Source organism: Vespula vulgaris, chromosome 11, assembly GCF_905475345.1.
Source record: "Vespula vulgaris chromosome 11, iyVesVulg1.1, whole genome shotgun sequence".
Taxonomy (NCBI): domain Eukaryota; kingdom Metazoa; phylum Arthropoda; class Insecta; order Hymenoptera; family Vespidae; genus Vespula; species Vespula vulgaris.
The window spans coordinates 45,709-69,459 of NC_066596.1; the positions used below are offsets into that span (position 1 = coordinate 45,709).

Consider the following 23,751-nt stretch of genomic DNA (forward strand, 5'->3'; position numbering starts at 1 on the left):
CAGTGTAATAATATTATATATATATATATATATATATATATATATATATATATATATTAAAATTTTTATAATTTAATTAGTTAATTAATCAAAATCAAAAAATAAAAGAAAGCAACAGGAATAGAAAAATACGAGACCTCATCGAAAACTCCGTTTGTTAGAAAACAATGTACTTTCATCTCTCTCTCTCTCTCTTCCTCGCTCTGTTTTGCTATTTTTTTCTTAATTTTTCTGTATGCACGTGTACGCGTATGTACGTAATACGTATATGCCTTTTAACAAATGTAATATCGTTTGGTATCGATATATTTTATATATAGAAAGATCGTCGACGATCGAACGTGATGCGTGTACCTGATCGTGACACCCTTATTTCAATATTGTAAATTTAATTTGTCAACGAGGTATAAATTCTATATTCATTTAAATGCACATACCTTGATATGTGTATGAATAATGCATATTAATCATAATACGCATTAAATGACACGTTTAAATGAAATCCCACATTAAAATTTACATTGTACTAGATACATATACTACATAAGAACAAGAAAGCAAAATTGAATATACCAAGATACTTTATTCTTCTTCTTCTTCTTCTTCTGCATATTATTGTTGTTTTTATTATTGTTATTATTATCCTTATTGTATTTAGAAATCTATCATAATTGAAGATATTGGGAAATAAAGATGAGATTTCTTTCTTATTCTTCTTATCTGTTTTTTTTTTCTTTTTCTTTTCTTTTATATGAATAATAAGAAATATAAGGTATCATAATCAGATACATATGTAATCTTCTTTAATTTGAATGGGTTTTTGATATAATTGTACTTTGGACGCCTAATGCTTCCTTATCGAATGCCTTTTTGTCAAGAGCTAACAAAGTTTCTTTTCAATTTAATCTCGATATCGTTCTTTGTTTTATTCAAATTCTCGATTCGTTTACCCTTTCTTTCTCTCTCTCTCTCTCTCTCTCTGTATATATATATACATATTATATATAATATATATATATATATATATATATATATATCTCAATCTGTATCAGAAATAAACTCAGGGTTTATAAAAAAACATTATCATATACGTATTCATCTGCGTATCAATGCAAATACGACTTACATCTTGCATCGAAAAATGACAATAGTCGACTATAATTAGTGAATTTCTTAATCAGTGGTATTACATCTTACGTTGATACATTTGTGAAGAGCTTTGTTATCTACGGCCAGTTGAAAGGCACTTTAACTATTAACCGAGGTATTGAAATCTTTTATCAAAAGTCTTAACGTTAACAACAAACGAATAAAAGATTGTATTAGAGTTTAATTCGATATCTTCCATTGTATCTTCCAATATAATAATGTAAAGTTTATTAACGAGAAGTAGAATCATATATCTAATTAAAAATAAACAACTAATAGATTTCGTTCCATTACAAAGATATATATACATACATTTATGCGTACACATTAAAAGTATTGCTAATAAAAAATCAATAGGATTATAGAAAACATTTCATTGTAAATTGATGCCGAAAATAACAAATACCCTTCAATAATGTGTAATTTTTTCTTTTTCTATCAAGTATTAATTTCTTTTTAATCAATTTAAACATTTTTAGTTCATAATGTATCAATAACAATATCAGATATTTAATTTTGGCTCATTGCAGAACAAAGGTTGCTCGTTACTGTCCATACAATATAAGAAAATCTCAAGCAATACCCAAGAGAAAGACTACTGTATACTTTGTGTATGTGTGTGTGGGTGTGTATATTATGTATCTAGTTACGTACATATGTACATATACACATATGTATCTATTTACAAATGTATGTTTGTATGGGATCTTCCAACATTCCACCTCGGTGGTTGCCGAAAGACTGATCTCATACGATATTCGACAGAAAGTAAATAACATAAGTTGTATTTAGATATTTGAGCTTATATAGAAACATATAAACATTGTAATAAGATTTGCTTTGTATACGTCAGCTAGTAAATGGTATAAACATTCTCTTTTTCTTTCAGTGTAATAATATTATATATATATATATATATATATATATATATATATATATATATATATATATATTAAAATTTTTATAATTTAATTAGTTAATTAATCAAAATCAAAAAATAAAAGAAAGCAACAGGAATAGAAAAATACGAGACCTCATCGAAAACTCCGTTTGTTAGAAAACAATGTACTTTCATCTCTCTCTCTCTCTCTTCCTCGCTCTGTTTTGCTATTTTTTTCTTAATTTTTCTGTATGCACGTGTACGCGTATGTACGTAATACGTATATGCCTTTTAACAAATGTAATATCGTTTGGTATCGATATATTTTATATATAGAAAGATCGTCGACGATCGAACGTGATGCGTGTACCTGATCGTGACACCCTTATTTCAATATTGTAAATTTAATTTGTCAACGAGGTATAAATTCTATATTCATTTAAATGCACATACCTTGATATGTGTATGAATAATGCATATTAATCATAATACGCATTAAATGACACGTTTAAATGAAATCCCACATTAAAATTTACATTGTACTAGATACATATACTACATAAGAACAAGAAAGCAAAATTGAATATACCAAGATACTTTATTCTTCTTCTTCTTCTTCTTCTGCATATTATTGTTGTTTTTATTATTGTTATTATTATCCTTATTGTATTTAGAAATCTATCATAATTGAAGATATTGGGAAATAAAGATGAGATTTCTTTCTTATTCTTCTTATCTGTTTTTTTTTTCTTTTTCTTTTCTTTTATATGAATAATAAGAAATATAAGGTATCATAATCAGATACATATGTAATCTTCTTTAATTTGAATGGGTTTTTGATATAATTGTACTTTGGACGCCTAATGCTTCCTTATCGAATGCCTTTTTGTCAAGAGCTAACAAAGTTTCTTTTCAATTTAATCTCGATATCGTTCTTTGTTTTATTCAAATTCTCGATTCGTTTACCCTTTCTTTCTCTCTCTCTCTCTCTCTCTCTGTATATATATATACATATTATATATAATATATATATATATATATATATATATATATATATATCTCAATCTGTATCAGAAATAAACTCAGGGTTTATAAAAAAACATTATCATATACGTATTCATCTGCGTATCAATGCAAATACGACTTACATCTTGCATCGAAAAATGACAATAGTCGACTATAATTAGTGAATTTCTTAATCAGTGGTATTACATCTTACGTTGATACATTTGTGAAGAGCTTTGTTATCTACGGCCAGTTGAAAGGCACTTTAACTATTAACCGAGGTATTGAAATCTTTTATCAAAAGTCTTAACGTTAACAACAAACGAATAAAAGATTGTATTAGAGTTTAATTCGATATCTTCCATTGTATCTTCCAATATAATAATGTAAAGTTTATTAACGAGAAGTAGAATCATATATCTAATTAAAAATAAACAACTAATAGATTTCGTTCCATTACAAAGATATATATACATACATTTATGCGTACACATTAAAAGTATTGCTAATAAAAAATCAATAGGATTATAGAAAACATTTCATTGTAAATTGATGCCGAAAATAACAAATACCCTTCAATAATGTGTAATTTTTTCTTTTTCTATCAAGTATTAATTTCTATTTAATCAATTTAAACATTTTTAGTTCATAATGAATTCTATCAATAACAATATCAGATATTTAAGTTTGGCTCATTGCAGAAGAAAGGTTGCTCGTTACTGTCTACACAATATAATAAATCTCAAGCAATACCCAAGGAAAGACTACTATATACTTTGTGTATGTGTGCGTGGGTGTGTATATTATGTATCTAGTTATGTACATATGTATCTATTTACAAACGTATGTTTATATGGGATCTTCCAACATTCCACCTTGGTGGTTGCCGAAAGACTGATCTCATACGATATTCGACAGAAAGTAAATAACATAAGGTGGATTTAGATATTTCAGCTTATAGAGAAACATATAAACATTGTAATAAGATTTGCTTTGTATACGTCAGCTAGTATATGGTATAAACATTCTCTTTTTCTTTCAGTGTAATAATATTATATATATATATATATATGAATATATATATATATTAAAATTTTTATAATTTAATTAGTTAATTAATCAAAATCAAAAAATAAAAGAAAGCAACAGGAATACAAAAATACGAGACCTCATCGAAAACTCCGTTTGTTAGGACAGACGTCCTTCCTCGTAAACAATGAACTTCCATCTCTCTCTCTCTCTCTCTCTTCCTCGCTCTATTTTGCTATTTTTTTCTTAATTTTTCTGTATGCACGTGTACGCGTATGTACGTAATACGTATATGCCTTTTAACAAATGTAATATCGTTTGGTATCGATATATTTTATATATAGAAAGATCGTCGACGATCGAACGTGATGCGTGTACCTGATCGTGACACCCTTATTTCAATATTGTAAATTTAATTTGTCAACGAGGTATAAACTCTATATTCCTTTAAATACACATACATTGATATGTGTATGAATAATGCATATTAATCATAATACGCATTAAATGACACGTTTAAATGAAATCCCACATTAAAATTTACATTGTACTAGATACATATACTACATAAGAACAAGAAAGCAAAATTGAATATACCAAGATACTTTATTCTTCTTCTTCTTCTTCTTCTTCATATTTTTGTTGTTGTTATTATTGTTATTATTATCCTTATTGTATTTAGAAATCTATCATAATTGAAGATATTGGGAAATAAAGATGAGATTTCTTTCTTATTTTTCATAACTGTTTTTTTTTCTTTTTCTTTTATTTTATATGAATAATAAGAAATATAAGGTATCATAATCAGATACATATGTAATCTTCTTTAATTTGAATGGGTTTTTGATATAATTGTACTTTGGAGGGCTAATGCTTCCTTATCGAATGCCTTTTTGTCAAGAGCTAACAAAGTTTCTTTTCAATTTAATCTCGATATCGTTCTTTGTTTTATTCAAATTCTCGATTCCTTTACCCTTTTTCTTTCTCTCTCTCTCTCTTTCTCTCTCTGTATATATATTTATATATATATAATATATAATATATAATATATATAGATATCTGTATATATCTGAATCTGTATCAGAAATGAGTAACTCAGGGTTTATAAAAAAACATTATCATATACGTATTCATCTGCCTATCAATGCAAATACGACTTACATCTTGCATCGAAAAATGACAATAGTCGACTATAATTAATGAATTTCTTAGTCAGTGGTATTACATCTTACGTTGATACATTTGTTAAGAGCTTTGTTATCTACGGCCAGTTGAAAGGCATTTTAACTATTATCCGAAGTATTGAAATCTTTTATCAAAAGTCGTAACGTTAACGACAAACGAATAAAAGATTGTATTAGAGTTTATTTCCAATTTTCCAGCTCGGTGGTTGCCGAAAGACTGATCTCATACGATATTCGACAGAAAGTAAATAACGTAAAGTGTATTTAGATATTTCAGCTTATATAGAAACAAATAAACATTGTAATAAGATATGCTTTCTATACGTCAGCTAATAAATGGTATAAACATTCTCTTTTTCTTTCAGTGTAATATATATATATATATATATATATATATATATATATATATATATATATATATTAAAATTTTTATAATTTAATTAGTCAATTAATCAAAATCAAAAAATAAAAGAAAGCAACAGGAATAGAAAAATACGAGACCTCATCGAAAACTCCGTTCGTTAGGACAGACGCCCTTCCTTGAAAACAATGTACTTTCATCTCTCTCTCTCTCTTTGTCTCTTCCTCGCACTGTTTTGCTATTTTTTTCTTCATTTTTCTGTATGCACGTGTACGCGTATGTACGTAATACGTATATGCATTTTAACAAATGTAATATCGTTTGGTATCGATATATTTTATATATAGAAAGATCGTCGACGATCGAACGTGATGCGTGTACCTGATCGTGACACCCTTATTTCAATATTGTAAATTTAATTTGTCAACGAGGTATAAATTCTATATTCATTTAAATACACATACCTTGATATGTGTATGAATAATGCATATTAATCATAATACGCATTAAATGACACGTTTAAATGAAATCCCACATTAAAATTTACATTGTACTAGATACATATACTACATAAGAACAAGAAAGCAAAATTGAATATACCAAGATACTTTATTCTTCTTCTTCTTCTTCTTCTTCATATTTTTGTTGTTATTATTATTGTTATTAATATTCTTATTGTCTTTATAAATCAATCATAATTGAAGATATTGGGAAATAAAGATGAGATTTCTTTCTTATTTTTCTTAACTGTTTTTTTTTCTTTTTCTTTTCTTTTATAGGAATAATAAGAAATATATGGTATCTTAATCGGATACATATGTAATCGTCTTTCATTTGAATGGGTTTTTGATATAATTGTACTTTGGATGGCTGATGTTTCCCTTATAGAGTGCCTTTTTGTCAAGAAGCTAACAAAGTTTCCTTTCAATTTAATCTCGATATCGTTCTATGTTTTATTCAAAATTCTCGATTTGTTTACCCTTCCTCTTTCTCTCTCTCTCTCTCTCTCTCTGTATTTATATATACATAATATATAATATATAATATATATATATATATATATATATATATATATATATATATATCTGTATATATCTCAATCTGTATCAGAAATGAGTAACTCAGGGTTTATAAAAAAACATTATCATATACGTATTCATCTGCGTATCAATGCAAATACGACTTACACCTTGCATCGAAAAATGACAATAGTCGACTATAATTAGTGAATTTCTTAATCAGTGGTATTACATCTTACGTTGATACATTTGTGAAGAGCGTTGTTATCTACGGCCAGTTGAAAGGCATTTTAACTATTAACCGACGTATTGAAATCTTTTATCAAAAGTCGTAACGTTAACGACAAACGAATAAAAGATTGTATTAGAGTTTATTTCCAATATTCCAGCTCGGTGGTTGCCGAAAGACTGATCTCATACGATATTCGACAGAAAGTAAATAACGTAAAGTGTATTTAGATATTTCAGCTTATATAGAAACAAATAAACATTGTAATAAGATTTGCTTTGTATACGTCAGCTAGTAAATGGTATAAACATTATCTTTTTCTTTCAGTGTAATAATATTATATATATATATATATATATATATATATTAAAATTTTTATAATTTAATTAGTTAATTAATCAAAATCAAAAAATAAAAGAAAGCAACAGGAATAGAAAAATACGAGACCTCATCGAAAACTCCGTTTGTTAGGACAGACGTCCTTCCTCGTAAACAATGAACTTTCATCACTCTCTCTCTCTCTCTCTTCCTCGCTCTATTTTGCTATTTTTTTCTTAATTTTTCTGTATGCACGTGTACGCGTATGTACGTAATACGTATATGCCTTATAACAAATGTAATATCGTTTGGTATCGATATATTTTATATATAGAAAGATCGTCGACGATCGAACGTGATGCGTGTACCTGATCGTGACACCCTTATTTCAATATTGTAAATTTAATTTGTCAACGAGGTATGAATTCTATATTCATTTAAATATACATACATTCATATGTGTATGAATAATACATATTAATCATAATACGCATTAAATGACACGTTTAAATGAAATCCCACATTAAAATTTACATTGTACTAGATACATATACTACATAAGAACAAGAAAGCAAAATTGAATATACCAAGATACTTTATTCTTCTTCTTCTTCTTCTTCATATTATTGTTGTTGTTATTATTGTTATTATTATCCTTATTGTTTTTAGAAATCAATCATAATTGAAGATATTGGGAAATAAAGATGAGATTTCTTTCTTATTTTTCTTAACTGTTTTTTTTTCTTTTTCTTTTCTTTTATATGAATAATAAGAAATATAAGGTATCATAATCAGATACATATGTAATCTTCTTTAATTTGAATGGGTTTTTGATATAATTGTACTTTGGACGCCTAATGCTTCCTTATCGAATGCCTTTTTGTCAAGAGCTAACAAAGTTTCTTTTCAATTTAATCTCGATATCGTTCTTTGTTTTATTCAAATTCTCGATTCGTTTACCCTTTCTTTCTCTCTCTCTCTCTCTCTCTCTCTCTCTCTCTGTATATATATATACATATTATATATAATATATATATATATATATCTGTATATATCTCAATCTGTATCAGAAATGAGTAACTCAGGGTTTATAAAAAAACATTATCATATACGTATTCATCTGCCTATCAATGCAAATACGACTTACATCTTGCATCGAAAAATGACAATAGTCGACTATAATTAATGAATTTCTTAGTCAGTGGTATTACATCTTACGTTGATACATTTGTTAAGAGCTTTGTTATCTACGGCCAGTTGAAAGGCATTTTAACTATTAACCGAAGAATTGAAATCTTCTATCAAAATTCTTAACGTTAACGACAAACGAATAAAAGATTGTATTAGAGTTTAATTCGATATCTTCCATTGTGTCTTCCAATATAATAATGAAAAGTGTATTATCGAGAAGTAGAATCATATATCTAATTAAAAATAAACGACTAATAGATTTCGGTCCATTACAAAAATATATATACATACATTTATGCGTACACATTAAAAGTATTGCTAATAAAAAATCAATGGTATTATAGAAAACATTTCATTGAAAATTGATGCCGAATATAACAAATACCCTTCAATAATGTGTAATTTTTTCTTTTTCTACCAAGTATTAATTTCTTTTTAATCAACTTAAACATTTTTAGTTCATAATGTATCAATAACAATATCAGATATTTAATTTTGGCTCATTGCAGAAGAAAGGTTGCTCGTTACTGTCTGTACAATATAATAAATCTCAAGCAATACCCAAGGAAAGACTACTATATACTTTGTGTATGAGTGCGTGGGTGTGTATATTCTGTATCTAGTTATGTACATATGTATCTACTTACAAACGTATGTTTATATGGGATCTTCCAACATTCCACCTCGGTGGTTGCCGAAAGACTGATCTCATACGATATTCGATAGAAAGTAAATAACATAAGTTGTATTTAGATATTTCAGCTTATATAGAAACATATAAACATTGTAATAAGATTTGCTTTGTATACGTCAGCTAGTAAATGGTATAAACATTATCTTTTTCTTTCAGGGTAATAATATAATATATATATATATATTAAAATTTTTATAATTTAATTAGTTAATTAATCAAAATCAAAAAATAAAAGAAAGCAACAGGAATAGAAAAATACGAGACCTCATCGAAAACTCCGTTTGTTAGGACAGACGTCCTTCCTCGTAAACAATGAACTTTCATCTCTCTCTTTCTCTCTCTTCCTCGCTCTATTTTGCTATTTTTTTCTTAATTTTTCTGTATGCACGTGTACGCGTATGTACGTAATACGTATATGCCTTTTAACAAATGTAATATCGTTTGGTATCGATATATTTTATATATAGAAAGATCGTCGACGATCGAACGTGATGCGTGTACCTGATCGTGACACCCTTATTTCAATATTGTAAATTTAATTTGTCAACGAGGTATAAACTCTATATTCATTTAAATACACATACATTGATATGTGTATGAATAATGCATATTAATCATAATACGAATTAAATGACACGTTTAATTGAAATCCCACATTAAAATTTACATTGTACTAGATACATATACCACATAAGAACAAGAAAGCAAAATTGAATATACCAAGATACTTTATTCTTCTTCTTCTTTTTCATATTATTGTTGTTATTGTTGTTCTTATTATTGTTATTATTATTCTTATTGTCTTTAGAAATCAATCATAATTGAAGATATTGGGAAATAAAGATGAGATTTCTTTCTTAATCTTCATAACTGTTTTTTTTCTTCTTCTTTTCTTTTATATGAATAATAAGAAGAATAAGGTATCATAATCGGATACATATGTAATCGTCTTTCATTTGAATGGGTCTTTGATATAATTGTACTTTGGATGGCTGATCTTTCCTAATCCAGTGCCTCTTTGTCAAGATCTAACAAAGTTTCTTTTCAATTTAATCTCGATATCGTTCTTTGTTCTATTCAAATTCTCGATTCCTTTATCCTTTTTCTTTCTCTCTCTCTCACACTCTCACTCTCTGTATATACATTTATATATGTATATACATATATATATATATATATATATATATATATATATATATATTATTTTATATGTATATATCTGAATCTGTATCAGAAATGAGTAACTCAGGGTTTATAAAAAAACATTATCATATACGTATTTATCCCCGTATCAATGCAAATACGACTTACACCTTGCATCGAAAAATGACAATAGTCGACTATAATTAATGAATTTCTTAGTCAGTGGTATTACATCTTACGTTGATACATTTGTTAAGAGCTTTGTTATCTACGGCCAGTTGAAAGGCATTTTAACTATTATCCGAAGTATTGAAATCTTTTAACAAAAGTCGTAACGTTAACGACAAATGAATAAAAGATTGTATTAGAGTTTATTTCCACTTTTCCAGCACGGTGGTTGCCGAAAGACTGATCTCATACGATATTCGACAGAAAGTAAATAACGTAAAGTGTATTTAGATATTTCAGCTTATATAGAAACAAATAAACATTGTAATAAGATTTGCTTTGTATACGTCAGCTAATAAATGGTATAAACATTCTCTTTTTCTTTTAGTGTAATATATATATATATATATATATATATATATATATATATATTAAAATTTTTATAATTTAATTAGTCAATTAATCAAAATCAAAAAATAAAAGAAAGCAACAGGAATAGAAAAATACGAGACCTCATCGAAAACTCCGTTCGTTAGGACAGACGCCCTTCCTTGAAAACAATGTACTTTCACCTCTCTCTCTCTCTTTGACTCTTCCTCGCACTGTTTTGCTATTTTTTTCTTAATTTTTCTGTATGCACGTGTACGCGTATGTACGTAATACGTATATGCATTTTAACAAATGTAATATCGTTTGGTATCGATATATTTTATATATAGAATGATCGTCGACGATCGAACGTGATGCGTGTACCTGATCGTGACACCCTTATTTCAATATTGTAAATTTAATTTGTCAACGAGGTATAAATTCTATATTCATTTAAATACACATACATTGATATGTGTATGAATAATGCATATTAATCATAATACGCATTAAATGACACGTTTAAATAAAATCCCACATTAAAATTTACATTGTAGTAGATACATATACTACATAAGAACAACAAAGCAAAATTGAATATAACAAGATACTTTATTCTTCTTCTTCTTCTTCTTCTTCATATTATTGTTGTTGTTATTATTGTTATTATTATCCTTATAGTATTTAGAAATATATCATAATTGAAGATATTGGGAAATAAAGATGAGATTTCTTTCTTATTTTTCTTGACTGTTTTTTTTTCTTTTTCTTTTCTTTTATAGGAATAATAAGAAATATATGGTATCATAATCGGATACATATGTAATCGTCTTTAATTTGAATGGGTTTTTGATATAATTGTACTTTGGATGGCTGATGTTTCCCTTATAGAGTGCCTTTTTGTCAAGAAGCTAACAAAGTTTCCTTTCAATTTAATCTCGATATCGTTCTATGTTTTATTCAAAATTCTCGATTTGTTTACCCTTCCTCTTTCTCTCTCTCTCTCTCTCTCTCTCTCTGTATTTATATATACATAATATATAATATATAATATATATATATATATATATATATATATATATATATATATATATCTGTATATATCTCAATCTGTATCAGAAATGAGTAACTCAGGGTTTATAAAAAAACATTATCATATACGTATTCATGTACGTATCAATGCAATTACAACTTACATTTTGCATCGAAGAATGACAATAGTCGACTATAATTAGTGAATTTCTTAATCAGTGGTATTACATCTTACGTTGATACATTAGTGAAGAGCTTTGTTATCTACGGCCAGTTGAAAGGCATTTTAACTATTAACCGAAGTACTGAAATCTTTTATCAAAAGTCTTAACGTTAACGACAAACGAATAAAACATTGTATTAGAGTTTAATTCGATATCTTCCATTGTATCTTCCAATATAATAATGTAAAGTTTATTAACCAGAAGTAGAATCATATATCTAATTAAAAATAAACAACTAATAGATTTCGTTCCATTACAAAAATATATATACATACACTTATGCGTACACATTAAAAGTATTGCTAATAGAAAATCAATGGAATTATAGAAAACATTTCATTGTAAATTGATGCCGAAAATAACAAATACCCTTCAATAATGTGTAATTTTTTCTTTTTCTATCAAGTATTAATTTCTTTTTAATCAATTTAAACATTTTTAGTTCATAATGTATCAATAACAATATCAGATATTTAATTTTGGCTCATTGCAGAACAATGGTTGCTCGTTACTGTCCATACAATATAAGAAAATCTCAAGCAATACCCAAGAGAAAGACTACTGTATACTTTGTGTATGTGTGTGTGGGTGTGTATATTATGTATCTAGTTACGTACATATGTACATATACACATATGTATCTATTTACAAATGTATGTTTGTATGGGATCTTCCAACATTCCACCTCGGTGGTTGCCGAAAGACTGATCTCATACGATATTCGACAGAAAGTAAATAACATAAGTTGTATTTAGATATTTCAGCTTATATAGAAACATATAAACATTGTAATAAGATTTGCTTTGTATACGTCAGCTAGTAAATGGTATAAACATTCTCTTTTTCTTTCAGTGTAATAATATTATATATATATATATATATATATATATATATATTAAAATTTTTATAATTTAATTAGTTAATTAATCAAAATCAAAAAATAAAAGAAAGCAACAGGAATACAAAAATACGAGACCTCATCGAAAACTCCGTTTGTTAGGACAGACGTCCTTCCTCGTAAACAATGAACTTTCATCTCTCTCTCTCTCTCTCTCTTCCTCGCTCTATTTTGCTATTTTTTTCTTAATTTTTCTGTATGCACGTGTACGCGTATGTACGTAATACGTATATGCCTTTCAACAAATGTAATATCGTTTGGTATCGATATATTTTATATATAGAAAGATCGTCGACGATCGAACGTGATGCGTGTACCTGATCGTGACACCCTTATTTCAATATTGTAAATTTAATTTGTCAACGAGGTATAAATTCTATATTCATTTAAATGCACATACCTTGATATGTGTATGAATAATGCATATTAATCATAATACGCATTAAATGACACGTTTAAATGAAATCCCACATTAAAATTTACATTGTACTAGATACATATACTACATAAGAACAAGAAAGCAAAATTGAATATACCAAGATACTTTATTCTTCTTCTTCTTCTTCTTCTGCATATTATTGTTGTTTTTATTATTGTTATTATTATCCTTATTGTATTTAGAAATCTATCATAATTGAAGATATTGGGAAATAAAGATGAGATTTCTTTCTTATTCTTCTTATCTGTTTTTTTTTTCTTTTTCTTTTCTTTTATATGAATAATAAGAAATATAAGGTATCATAATCAGATACATATGTAATCTTCTTTAATTTGAATGGGTTTTTGATATAATTGTACTTTGGACGCCTAATGCTTCCTTATCGAATGCCTTTTTGTCAAGAGCTAACAAAGTTTCTTTTCAATTTAATCTCGATATCGTTCTTTGTTTTATTCAAATTCTCGATTCCTTTACCCTTTTTCTTTCTCTCTCTCTCTCTTTCTCTCTCTGTATATATATTTATATATATATAATATATAATATATAATATATATAGATATCTGTATATATCTGAATCTGTATCAGAAATGAGTAACTCAGGGTTTATAAAAAAACATTATCATATACGTATTCATCTGCCTATCAATGCAAATACGACTTACATCTTGCATCGAAAAATGACAATAGTCGACTATAATTAATGAATTTCTTAGTCAGTGGTATTACATCTTACGTTGATACATTTGTTAAGAGCTTTGTTATCTACGGCCAGTTGAAAGGCATTTTAACTATTATCCGAAGTATTGAAATCTTTTATCAAAAGTCGTAACGTTAACGACAAACGAATAAAAGATTGTATTAGAGTTTATTTCCAATTTTCCAGCTCGGTGGTTGCCGAAAGACTGATCTCATACGATATTCGACAGAAAGTAAATAACGTAAAGTGTATTTAGATATTTCAGCTTATATAGAAACAAATAAACATTGTAATAAGATATGCTTTCTATACGTCAGCTAATAAATGGTATAAACATTCTCTTTTTCTTTCAGTGTAATATATATATATATATATATATATATATATATATATATATATATATATTAAAATTTTTATAATTTAATTAGTCAATTAATCAAAATCAAAAAATAAAAGAAAGCAACAGGAATAGAAAAATACGAGACCTCATCGAAAACTCCGTTCGTTAGGACAGACGCCCTTCCTTGAAAACAATGTACTTTCATCTCTCTCTCTCTCTTTGTCTCTTCCTCGCACTGTTTTGCTATTTTTTTCTTCATTTTTCTGTATGCACGTGTACGCGTATGTACGTAATACGTATATGCATTTTAACAAATGTAATATCGTTTGGTATCGATATATTTTATATATAGAAAGATCGTCGACGATCGAACGTGATGCGTGTACCTGATCGTGACACCCTTATTTCAATATTGTAAATTTAATTTGTCAACGAGGTATAAATTCTATATTCATTTAAATACACATACCTTGATATGTGTATGAATAATGCATATTAATCATAATACGCATTAAATGACACGTTTAAATGAAATCCCACATTAAAATTTACATTGTACTAGATACATATACTACATAAGAACAAGAAAGCAAAATTGAATATACCAAGATACTTTATTCTTCTTCTTCTTCTTCTTCTTCATATTTTTGTTGTTATTATTATTGTTATTAATATTCTTATTGTCTTTATAAATCAATCATAATTGAAGATATTGGGAAATAAAGATGAGATTTCTTTCTTATTTTTCTTAACTGTTTTTTTTTCTTTTTCTTTTCTTTTATAGGAATAATAAGAAATATATGGTATCATAATCGGATACATATGTAATCGTCTTTCATTTGAATGGGTTTTTGATATAATTGTACTTTGGATGGCTGATGTTTCCCTTATAGAGTGCCTTTTTGTCAAGAAGCTAACAAAGTTTCCTTTCAATTTAATCTCGATATCGTTCTATGTTTTATTCAAAATTCTCGATTTGTTTACCCTTCCTCTTTCTCTCTCTCTCTCTCTCTCTCTCTCTGTATTTATATATACATAATATATAATATATAATATATATATATATATATATATATATATATATATATATCTGTATATATCTCAATCTGTATCAGAAATGAGTAACTCAGGGTTTATAAAAAAACATTATCATATACGTATTCATCTGCGTATCAATGCAAATACGACTTACACCTTGCATCGAAAAATGACAATAGTCGACTATAATTAGTGAATTTCTTAATCAGTGGTATTACATCTTACGTTGATACATTTGTGAAGAGCGTTGTTATCTACGGCCAGTTGAAAGGCATTTTAACTATTAACCGACGTATTGAAATCTTTTATCAAAAGTCGTAACGTTAACGACAAACGAATAAAAGATTGTATTAGAGTTTATTTCCAATATTCCAGCTCGGTGGTTGCCGAAAGACTGATCTCATACGATATTCGACAGAAAGTAAATAACGTAAAGTGTATTTAGATATTTCAGCTTATATAGAAACAAATAAACATTGTAATAAGATTTGCTTTGTATACGTCAGCTAGTAAATGGTATAAACATTATCTTTTTCTTTCAGTGTAATAATATTATATATATATATATATATATATATTAAAATTTTTATAATTTAATTAGTTAATTAATCAAAATCAAAAAATAAAAGAAAGCAACAGGAATAGAAAAATACGAGACCTCATCGAAAACTCCGTTTGTTAGGACAGACGTCCTTCCTCGTAAACAATGAACTTTCATCACTCTCTCTCTCTCTCTCTTCCTCGCTCTATTTTGCTATTTTTTTCTTAATTTTTTTATATGCACGTGTACGCGTATGTACGTAATACGTATATGCCTTATAACAAATGTAATATCGTTTGGTATCGATATATTTTATATATAGAAAGATCGTCGACGATCGAACGTGATGCGTGTACCTGATCGTGACACCCTTATTTCAATATTGTAAATTTAATTTGTCAACGAGGTATGAATTCTATATTCATTTAAATATACATACATTCATATGTGTATGAATAATACATATTAATCATAATACGCATTAAATGACACGTTTAAATGAAATCCCACATTAAAATTTACATTGTACTAGATACATATACTACATAAGAACAAGAAAGCAAAATTGAATATACCAAGATACTTTATTCTTCTTCTTCTTCTTCTTCATATTATTGTTGTTGTTATTATTGTTATTATTATCCTTATTGTATTTAGAAATCAATCATAATTGAAGATATTGGGAAATAAAGATGAGATTTCTTTCTTATTTTTCTTAACTGTTTTTTTTTCTTTTTCTTTTCTTTTATATGAATAATAAGAAATATAAGGTATCATAATCAGATACATATGTAATCTTCTTTAATTTGAATGGGTTTTTGATATAATTGTACTTTGGACGCCTAATGCTTCCTTATCGAATGCCTTTTTGTCAAGAGCTAACAAAGTTTCTTTTCAATTTAATCTCGATATCGTTCTTTGTTTTATTCAAATTCTCGATTCGTTTACCCTTTCTTTCTCTCTCTCTCTCTCTCTCTCTCTCTCTCTCTGTATATATATATACATATTATATATAATATATATATATATATATCTGTATATATCTCAATCTGTATCAGAAATGAGTAACTCAGGGTTTATAAAAAAACATTATCATATACGTATTCATCTGCCTATCAATGCAAATACGACTTACATCTTGCATCGAAAAATGACAATAGTCGACTATAATTAATGAATTTCTTAGTCAGTGGTATTACATCTTACGTTGATACATTTGTTAAGAGCTTTGTTATCTACGGCCAGTTGAAAGGCATTTTAACTATTAACCGAAGAATTGAAATCTTCTATCAAAATTCTTAACGTTAACGACAAACGAATAAAAGATTGTATTAGAGTTTAATTCGAAATCTTCCATTGTGTCTTCCAATATAATAATGAAAAGTGTATTATCGAGAAGTAGAATCATATATCTAATTAAAAATAAACGACTAATAGATTTCGGTCCATTACAAAAATATATATACATACATTTATGCGTACACATTAAAAGTATTGCTAATAAAAAATCAATGGTATTATAGAAAACATTTCATTGAAAATTGATGCCGAATATAACAAATACCCTTCAATAATGTGTAATTTTTTCTTTTTCTACCAAGTATTAATTTCTTTTTAATCAACTTAAACATTTTTAGTTCATAATGTATCAATAACAATATCAGATATTTAATTTTGGCTCATTGCAGAAGAAAGGTTGCTCGTTACTGTCTGTACAATATAATAAATCTCAAGCAATACCCAAGGAAAGACTACTATATACTTTGTGTATGAGTGCGTGGGTGTGTATATTCTGTATCTAGTTATGTACATATGTATCTACTTACAAACGTATGTTTATATGGGATCTTCCAACATTCCACCTCGGTGGTTGCCGAAAGACTGATCTCATACGATATTCGATAGAAAGTAAATAACATAAGTTGTATTTAGATATTTCAGCTTATATAGAAACATATAAACATTGTAATAAGATTTGCTTTGTATACGTCAGCTAGTAAATGGTATAAACATTATCTTTTTCTTTCAGGGTAATAATATTATATATATATATATATTAAAATTTTTATAATTTAATTAGTTAATTAATCAAAATCAAAAAATAAAAGAAAGCAACAGGAATACAAAAATACGAGACCTCATCGAAAACTCCGTTTGTTAGGACAGACGTCCTTCCTCGTAAACAATGAACTTTCATCTCTCTCTCTCTCTCTCTCTTCCTCGCTCTATTTTGCTATTTTTTTCTTAATTTTTCTGTATGCACGTGTACGCGTATGTACGTAATACGTATATGCCTTTCAACAAATGTAATATCGTTTGGTATCGATATATTTTATATATAGAAAGATCGTCGACGATCGAACGTGATGCGTGTACCTGATCGTGACACCCTTATTTCAATATTGTAAATTTAATTTGTCAACGAGGTATAAATTCTATATTCATTTAAATGCACATACCTTGATATGTGTATGAATAATGCATATTAATCATAATACGCATTAAATGACACGTTTAAATGAAATCCCACATTAAAATTTACATTGTACTAGATACATATACTACATAAGAACAAGAAAGCAAAATTGAATATACCAAGATACTTTATTCTTCTTCTTCTTCTGCATATTATTGTTGTTGTTATTATTGTTATTATTATCCTTATTGTATTTAGAAATCTATCATAATTGAAGATATTGGGAAATAAAGATGAGATTTCTTTCTTATTCTTCTTAACTGTTTTTTTTTTCTATTTCTTTTCTTTTATATGAATAATAAGAAATATAAGGTATCATAATCAGATACATATGTAATCTTCTTTAATTTGAATGGGTTTTTGATATAATTGTACTTTGGACGCCTAATGCTTCCTTATCGAATGCCTTTTTGTCAAGAGCTAACAAAGTTTCTTTTCAATTTAATCTCGATACCGTTCTTTGTTTTATTCAAATTCTCGATTCGTTTACCCTTTCTTTCTCTCTCTCTCTCTCTCTCTCTCTCTCTCTCTCTCTGTATATATATATACATATTATATATAATATTTAATATATATGTATATATATATATATATATGTATATATATATATATCTGTATATATCTCAATCTGTATCAGAAATAAACTCAGGGTTTATAAAAAAACATTATCATATACGTATTCATCTGCGTATCAATGCAAATACGACTTACATCTTGCATCAAAAAATGACAATAGTCGACTATAATTAGTGAATTTCTTAATCAGTGGTATTACATCTTACGTTGATACATTTGTGAAGAGCTTTGTTATCTACGGCCAGTTGAAAGGCATTTTAACTATTAACCGAAGTATTGAAATCTTTTATCAAAAGTCTTAACGTTAACGACAAACGAATAAAAGATTGTATTAGAGTTTAATTCGATATCTTCCATTGTATCTTCCAATATAATAATGTAAAGTTTATTAACGAGAAGTAGAATCATATATCTAATTAAAAATAAACAACTAATAGATTTCGTTCCATTACAAAGATATATATACATACATTTATGCGTACACATTAAAAGTATTGCTAATAAAAAATCAATAGGATTATAGAAAACATTTCATTGTAAATTGATGCCGAAAATAACAAATACCCTTCAATAATGTGTAATTTTTTCTTTTTCTATCAAGTATTAATTTCTTTTTAATCAATTTAAACATTTTTAGTTCATAATGTATCAATAACAATATCAGATATTTAATTTTGGCTCATTGCAGAACAAAGGTTGCTCGTTACTGTCCATTCAATATAAGAAAATCTCAAGCAATACCCAAGAGAAAGACTACTGTATACTTTGTGTATGTGTGTGTGGGTGTGTATATTATGTATCTAGTTACGTACATATGTACATATACACATATGTATCTATTTACAAATGTATGTTTGTATGGGATCTTCCAACATTCCACCTCGGTGGTTGCCGAAAGACTGATCTCATACGATATTCGACAGAAAGTAAATAACATAAGTTGTATTTAGATATTTCAGCTTATATAGAAACAAATAAACATTGTAATAAGATTTGCTTTGTATACGTCAGCTACTAAATGGTATAAACATTCTCTTTTTCTTTCAGTGTAATAATATTATATATATATATATGTATATATATATATATTAAAATTTTTATAATTTAATTAGTTAATTAATCAAAATCAAAAAATAAAAGAAAGCAACAGGAATACAAAAATACGAGACCTCATCGAAAACTCCGTTTGTTAGGACAGACGTCCTTCCTCGTAAACAATGAACTTTCATCTCTCTCTCTCTCTCTCTCTTCCTCGCTCTATTTTGCTATTTTTTTCTTAATTTTTCTGTATGCACGTGTACGCGTATGTACGTAATACGTATATGCCTTTCAACAAATGTAATATCGTTTGGTATCGATATATTTTATATATAGAAAGATCGTCGACGATCGAACGTGATGCGTGTACCTGATCGTGACACCCTTATTTCAATATTGTAAATTTAATTTGTCAACGAGGTATAAATTCTATATTCATTTAAATACACATACCTTGATATGTGTATGAATAATGCATATTAATCATAATACGCATTAAATGACACGTTTAAATGAAATCCCACATTAAAATTTACATTGTACTAGATACATATACTACATAAGAACAAGAAAGCAAAATTGAATATACCAAGATACTTTATTCTTCTTCTTCTTCTGCATATTATTGTTGTTGTTATTATTGTTATTATTATCCTTATTGTATTTAGAAATCTATCATAATTGAAGATATTGGGAAATAAAGATGAGATTTCTTTCTTATTCTTCTTAACTGTTTTTTTTTTCTTTTTCTTTTCTTTTATATGAATAATAAGAAATATAAGGTATCATAATCAGATACATATGTAATCTTCTTTAATTTGAATGGGTTTTTGATATAATTGTACTTTGGACGCCTAATGCTTCCTTATCGAATGCCTTTTTGTCAAGAGCTAACAAAGTTTCTTTTCAATTTAATCTCGATACCGTTCTTTGTTTTATTCAAATTCTCGATTCGTTTACCCTTTCTTTCTCTCTCTCTCTCTCTCTCTCTCTCTCTCTCTCTGTATATATATATACATATTATATATAATATTTAATATATATGTATATATATATATATATATATATGTATATATATATATATATCTGTATATATCTCAATCTGTATCAGAAATAAACTCAGGGTTTATAAAAAAACATTATCATATACGTATTCATCTGCGTATCAATGCAAATACGACTTACATCTTGCATCAAAAAATGACAATAGTCGACTATAATTAGTGAATTTCTTAATCAGTGGTATTACATCTTACGTTGATACATTTGTGAAGAGCTTTGTTATCTACGGCCAGTTGAAAGGCATTTTAACTATTAACCGAAGTATTGAAATCTTTTATCAAAAGTCTTAACGTTAACGACAAACGAATAAAAGATTGTATTAGAGTTTAATTCGATATCTTCCATTGTATCTTCCAATATAATAATGTAAAGTTTATTAACGAGAAGTAGAATCATATATCTAATTAAAAATAAACAACTAATAGATTTCGTTCCATTACAAAGATATATATACATACATTTATGCGTACACATTAAAAGTATTGCTAATAAAAAATCAATAGGATTATAGAAAACATTTCATTGTAAATTGATGCCGAAAATAACAAATACCCTTCAATAATGTGTAATTTTTTCTTTTTCTATCAAGTATTAATTTCTTTTTAATCAATTTAAACATTTTTAGTTCATAATGTATCAATAACAATATCAGATATTTAATTTTGGCTCATTGCAGAACAAAGGTTGCTCGTTACTGTCCATTCAATATAAGAAAATCTCAAGCAATACCCAAGAGAAAGACTACTGTATACTTTGTGTATGTGTGTGTGGGTGTGTATATTATGTATCTAGTTACGTACATATGTACATATACACATATGTATCTATTTACAAATGTATGTTTGTATGGGATCTTCCAACATTCCACCTCGGTGGTTGCCGAAAGACTGATCTCATACGATATTCGACAGAAAGTAAATAACATAAGTTGTATTTAGATATTTCAGCTTATATAGAAACATATAAACATTGTAATAAGATTTGCTTTGTATACGTCAGCTAGTAAATGGTATAAACATTCTCTTTTTCTTTCAGTGTAATAATATTATATATATATATATGTATATATATATATATTAAAATTTTTATAATTTAATTAGTTAATTAATCAAAATCAAAAAATAAAAGAAAGCAACAGGAATACAAAAATACGAGACCTCATCGAAAACTCCGTTTGTTAGGACAGACGTCCTTCCTCGTAAAGAATGAACTTTCATCTCTCTCTCTCTCTCTCTCTTCCTCGCTCTATTTTGCTATTTTTTTCTTAATTTTTCTGTATGCACGTGTACGCGTATGTACGTAATACGTATATGCCTTTCAACAAATGTAATATCGTTTGGTATCGATATATTTTATATATAGAAAGATCGTCGACGATCGAACGTGATGCGTGTACCTGATCGTGACACCCTTATTTCAATATTGTAAATTTAATTTGTCAACGAGGTATAAATTCTATATTCATTTAAATACACATACCTTGATATGTGTATGAATAATGCATATTAATCATAATACGCATTAAATGACACGTTTAAATGAAATCCCACATTAAAATTTACATTGTACTAGATACATATACTACATAAGAACAAGAAAGCAAAATTGAATATACCAAGATACTTTATTCTTCTTCTTCTTCTGCATATTATTGTTGTTGTTATTATTGTTATTATTATCCTTATTGTATTTAGAAATCTATCATAATTGAAGATATTGGGAAATAAAGATGAGATTTCTTTCTTATTCTTCTTAACTGTTTTTTTTTTCTATTTCTTTTCTTTTATATGAATAATAAGAAATATAAGGTATCATAATCAGATACATATGTAATCTTCTTTAATTTGAATGGGTTTTTGATATAATTGTACTTTGGACGCCTAATGCTTCCTTATCGAATGCCTTTTTGTCAAGAGCTAACAAAGTTTCTTTTCAATTTAATCTCGATACCGTTCTTTGTTTTATTCAAATTCTCGATTCGTTTACCCTTTCTTTCTCTCTCTCTCTGTCTCTCTCTTTCTCTCTCTGTATATATATATACATATTATATATAATATATATATATATATATATATATATATATATATATATATATATATATATCTGTCTATATCTCAATCTGTATCAGAAATAAACTCAGGGTTTATAAAAAAACATTATCATATACGTATTCATCTGCGTATCAATGCAAATACGACTTACATCTTGCATCGAAAAATGACAATAGTCGACTATAATTAGTGAATTTCTTAATCAGTGGTATTACATCTTACGTTGATACATTTGTGAAGAGCTTTGTTATCTACGGCCAGTTGAAAGGCACTTTAACTATTAACCGAGGTATTGAAATCTTTTATCAAAAGTCTTATCGTTAACGACAAACGAATAAAAGATTGTATTAGAGTTTAATTCGATATCTTCCATTGTATCTTCCAATATAATAATGTAAAGTTTATTAACGAGAAGTAGAATCATATATCTAATTAAAAATAAACAACTAATAGATTTCGTTCCATTACAAAGATATATATACATACATTTATGCGTACACATTAAAAGTACTGCTAATAAAAAATCAATAGGATTATAGAAAACATTTCATTGTAATTTGATGCCGAAAATAACAAATACCCTTCAATAATGTGTAATTT

The 23,751-nt window shown here is 27.1% G+C and overlaps 1 long non-coding RNA gene across 4 annotated transcripts in view; it reads right to left on the reverse strand.

The window, feature by feature from the left end:
- LOC127067757 (uncharacterized) overlaps positions 1-23,751 on the reverse strand; it is a 55,273-nt gene that overhangs the window by 30,031 nt on the left and 1,491 nt on the right. Inside the window, exons 1-4 of one of the 4 annotated variants that reach the window (XR_007782729.1) lie at positions 18,408-18,943; positions 14,756-14,838; positions 9,049-9,560; positions 4,525-5,445 (exon numbers count right to left, since the gene is read on the reverse strand). This is a non-coding gene — a long non-coding RNA (uncharacterized LOC127067757). Of the gene's footprint in view, positions 1-4,524; positions 5,446-9,048; positions 10,189-11,123; positions 13,292-14,755; positions 14,839-18,407; positions 18,944-23,751 lie in introns of those variants that run through there. The other 3 variants (XR_007782727.1, XR_007782730.1, XR_007782728.1) reach the window with 3 other exon arrangements.